This window comes from Heterocephalus glaber, unplaced genomic scaffold (genome assembly GCF_053883595.1).
Source record: "Heterocephalus glaber isolate CG9 unplaced genomic scaffold, H.glaber_assembly_v1.0 deba00001613, whole genome shotgun sequence".
Lineage (NCBI taxonomy): Eukaryota > Metazoa > Chordata > Mammalia > Rodentia > Bathyergidae > Heterocephalus > Heterocephalus glaber.
In genome coordinates, this window is record NW_028258384.1 from 8,924,127 (window position 1) to 8,929,418 (window position 5,292).

Genomic DNA, 5,292 nt, shown 5'->3' on the forward strand with positions numbered 1-5,292 from the left:
TTGATAGAATTGATTTTAATTCTGTTCACAACAAATGATTTTTTCCAACACTCACTTCGAAACTGTTCCAGCCTCTACAAACTTCCCAGTTCCAAAGCTGCTTCCATATTGCCAGGTACTTATTCTAGTATCACCCCTCTTTACTGGTACAGTTTCTGAGTTTCATAATTCCACATCTGAATTCATAATTCCACATTTCTGAAAGTGTGAAATCCAAGAGCAAGATATAAGCTGGTTCAGTTATCAAATTTGATTTGCTCTTACAATTATCCTTTGTTGCTCCATCTTTCTGAAGGTATAAATACTATCCCTGTACATGGTGGAAAGCAAAGGGCAAGTTCATTGAATACTCTATGCAGCATGAAGCCTCTTTTATCAGAGCTTCAATCTCATTCACAAAAGAGCATACTTTATGGTCTATTTATGGTCTATTTATCTAAGACTCAGCCCCTTAAAACTCTCATAGTGGTTATTATGCTTCAACATGTAAATTTTACAGTGGAGATATTTAATACTTCTAAATCAAATTGATTTATCTTCAGAGACATTTATAAAAGAATTTTCCATGGAGTTAATATGAATATTTGGACATATTTAATTTAATTTTTAATACAATTGATTAAAAGCCTGCATAACAGACCTGATCACTTTGTTTTCTCCACCAGGACTATCATTACTTTGATTTCTAATCCTTGTGGATCTACTCATTCAGAGAAGCATCTTCTGCAAAAAATTATGTTTTAAATTCATGTATTAAGTTAAAAACCACATTTACTAAAACTCAGTTCAATAATCTGTTACATTGTTCATAATCTCTGAAATAGATATTACTTTCATGTGCAACATTAAAGTTTGTAACATACATGTGAAAAAACAACTTATAAAATTACACATGAAAATATTAATATGTAATAGGTACTATCTATATAAAATATAACTTAAAAGTATTTTAATTAAGTAAAAGTGAGAATGAAGAAAAGTGAAACACATTCAAGTTAAATAAAAGTATGTTTGAATTCCAAACATAGATCCCTCTGATTATTAGTGCTTGATTTTTAGCTTTAGATCAAATGAAGAGAAGGTAGTTCTTAGGTTGAAGAGCTATGAAATAACAGGAGGCAGGAAATACATAGTAAGAAATCACAATTGTTCACTGAATTCTCTAGTACTCACTTGTCCATATTTGTCCAACATGGTATGTAGGAGGTATTCTGACATTTGGGGTAAATAATTTCCTTAAGTATATTATAATTATACATACTTATATACAATATAAAATACATATATTATATATAATTATATAATATTATATATTTTATATATAATTTAGAGAAATAAAAATGTTTAAGTAATATGAATGGACAAACAAATCCTAATATATTCAACAATTTCCTTTGTATGAGTTGTTCATGATTGTCCAAAGTAGACCTTACACTTACATAACTGTTTGTGTGGAAAAGATAGTTATATTTTGTTTCCCTCCACATCACCAAGCTAAGTGTTTAGTACCCATCAGAATCTTAGCAAAGAAGTTTTAGGTTTTCAGCCTGCCTTCCACTGGTACAAAGCACATCAGATATGCATTTCTACGTGGAATGTACAATTAATCAACATATGTCCAATGTGGACCATGCAAAATCACATAGTCACAGTAAAAAGCTTGTTCACAGTTTGCAGCCATGAAACAGACAGAGAATGCCTGTGAGTTCCTAACAAATTTCCAGAAGTTGGTGTTTGAAGGAAAAGTGGTCATTGAATTCACAAAAAGGTCAAGGTCAGATGCTGAGTCAGGTCAAGTCTGTAAAGGAGTAAACACAATGACTTGAGATTGGCAAAGTACATCCAGAATAAGAATGATGACAATGTGCATGTGCAAGTTCCCTGTGAGTGTTATCATTATGTGTATCTAAAAGGTACCAATAAATATTTTGCTTAAAAAAAGAATGATGATAATGTGCAATAGGACATGACAAATTACAAAACAGGAACATAGTACTGGCTTCCTTTCAAAAGCCTAAAGGACTTCTAATCTTAGATTTTTTGAGGAATCTCCACACTGATTTACACAACCTTTGCACTGGTCTACACTCCCACCAACAGTGGAGAAGGAATCCTTTTTCTCCACAGCCACTCAGCATTTGTTGTTGGTTGATTTCTTGATAATAGCCATTCTTTCTGGAGTGAGATGGGATCTCAGTGTTGATTTAATTTGTAACTTTTGAATGACCAGTGATGTTGAACATTTTTTTCATGTATTTATTTGCCATTTCTACTTTTTCATCTGAGAAGTGTATATTCATCTCAGAGACCCATTTTTGGACTGGGTCTTTAAATTTGGAGGGTCTATTTTATTTTCAATTCTTTAAATGTTCTAGATATTAGTCCTTTGTCTTAGGTACCACTGGCTAAATGTTTTTTCCACTCTGTGGGTTGTCTTTTCACTGTGTTCATGATTTCTTTTGCTGTGCAAGAGCTTTTTAATAGGATGAGATACCAGTTGTTGATTCTTTGTAGTATCTCTCATGAGGTCATGTTTTTGTTCATGAAGTCTTTGCCTACAGCTATGTCCTCAAGCTTTCTACCTCCTAAAAAAATTAAAAGCGTCATACCACAGCAATATATGCACACCCATGTTTATAGTGGCATATTTTGTAAGAGTTAAATCTTGGAAACAACCCAAATGTGCATCAATCAATGAATAGATAAAAAGATGTAGTTTTTTTATATAATGGAGTAGTATTCAGTCATAAAGAAGGATAAACTTGAGACATTTCTAGGTAAATGTATGCACCTTGAATCCAACTCTTAAGTGAAATAAATCGAACACACATGTAAATATCACATTGTCTCTCTGATGTGAGAAACTGAAAGTATAAATAAGCAGCAAGATATACAATAGATTTTGTGAAATAGGAAGAAATTTTTCAAAATTATACTGAATGTGAGATACTTTGGGCCTGTGTTACAAAACGTCTCAGTCATTAGAAAAGGTCGTTAGAAAAATATGAAGGCATTTAGACATTAGCTTCTAGAATATATAGTAAACTTTTCTTTCTTTGAGGACAAATTCTTTGATCTGGTTCATTGTTGAATTCTCAAAACACTATACAGTGTCTTTGACATAGTGGGTACATAATAAGTATTTATCAAATAAAGACTCAGGAAAATCAGCAGGGAGACTTCTGAGGGCTATTGCATCAATAATTATATGGATTTTCTTTCTTGAATTCATTTAATCAAATAAATGCATTTTATAAAAACAGGAATTTCTGATATGTGTATAACTATAAAGCATACCAACTAATTCTTATCATCAAAGAATTTTCAGTACCATGGGAATTGTAAAACTTACAGATAAACTGTAATAAATGTAACAGCACTATACTGCAACTGATGTATACACAAAATGAATTGGCAATTCAGAAAAGTGATTAATTCTGAAAGCAGACTAAGTGGAGAAAGTGATATTTGTGCCATATTGAAGGAGAGGGAGGCTTTATGACCCTGAAATTCAGAAGAATACTAGATAGAAGGGTAATCAACAAAAAACAAAAATGGTAAATTTATGATTTTAGAAATTATGTTAATCAATTTGCTTGGGGTGATATGTAAATTAGAAAATGGCTAAGAGAAGAAGCAAGAGATGTGGAATGGTGCATTAGTTGGCTTTTCTGACAGTGGGACAATACACTCAATATCTGAAACATAAAGGAGTACAGATTTATTTTGGACCATAGGTCCTGTGGATTCAGTAAATAGTTTTCTGACTCCAAGGCTTAAATACCATGGTATAAGGGTTTGAGAAAAGATTTCTGTTCAACCCATGGCAACCAGGAACCAGAGAGAGAAGGGAGGAGCTGAGGACAAGAATGTAAAGTTCCAGACCATGCCTCCAGTAACCTGCTTCTATTTTGCTTTGGTACATCACTCTTCATTTATAAACTTTGATTTATCAAAAAACTAAATACCCCTAATTTGGTCATAAAAATAAAGGTCAAAATAAATTTCATTTAAAAAACTCAAAATGAGAGGCACAATTATAACTAAAGGTATCTTGAAACTTAGAAATAAGTCTTGAAATAAAGCATTTTGATAAATCAATAAAAATAGAGAATTAGTTACTTATATCGAAAAATAGGAAAAAGATAGACTTCATTTGAATAGTAAATTACTTCCTACTTATGCCAGCTACAGATGGCATTTTAGTGCTAATATAAGGACAACTATTTGCAATATGTGTACACAGAAGTTCTTGTACAGTCAACTATAGATCTTTAAGGACCAAATTAATAAATAAATTTCTAGAATATTCTAAACTTGCATTTTGTAAAGAAGTAGGTATAGGAAAATAAGAATGGAGTTTACATAAAACTTGCAAAGAGAGAGCATCTTCAGTTAAAATAGTCCTGAAATTTCTAGAAGTATTAATATGAAAATAATACCTTAAAATATTCTGTCTATTCAAACCAGCATAAAGTTATTCTGTTCCTTTTTATTACTTTTGTATATTTAAAATCAGAATTTATTCATCTACAGTGCAATATTGATAAATTTTTGGAAACTGTTGTGTGTAAGGGAAAATTTTATTCAGGCATAGTAATTTCTGGAGAGAAAATCTATGAAAAAGTGCATTCCATTTTATGTAAATTCACTGAAATCTTTAGAGGAATATATGTTTTCTTTATGATGTTAAAATCTGCAGAGAAGGTTCAAGTGGGAATATAATGGAAACTAAATGGAAGGCAAGAACATACAAAGAAACATTAGTAACTGGTAAACTGTAGACTCCTCATGATCAAGAGAAACAAGTGTCTGAATAAAAAAAACGGTGTTCATTCTAAAGAGGGAATGGAATTAATATGAGAAAATGAAAAAAATGCAAACAAAGTCTTTGTAAATCAGGAGAGGCGGAGGGGTTGAAGGGAGGGCAGGGGAATGGGGAAAATATAAGAACGAAGATAGATTATGTAAAGGTACAAATCTCCAATGATGAATGTCATTATATTGTATACCTAAAATGTACCAATAAAATTAATAACATAAAAAATGATGTTCAGTTGATAAAAGTAATCATAGTCAGATTGATTTTAAATAGCCAATTTTTTTATGCCACTAAGATAAGTGAAATTGCCTCTTGCAAATATTAACTATTCATCTTCATTTCCTAGGATGACTCCTTATATAATGTTAGTAAAATCTTTATCATGATCTTTATCAAGTATCATATTTAAGACATAAAAATTCAGGTGGATTTTGTCTGTTGATTTTAATCATCCAAAAAAGACCTTTTAC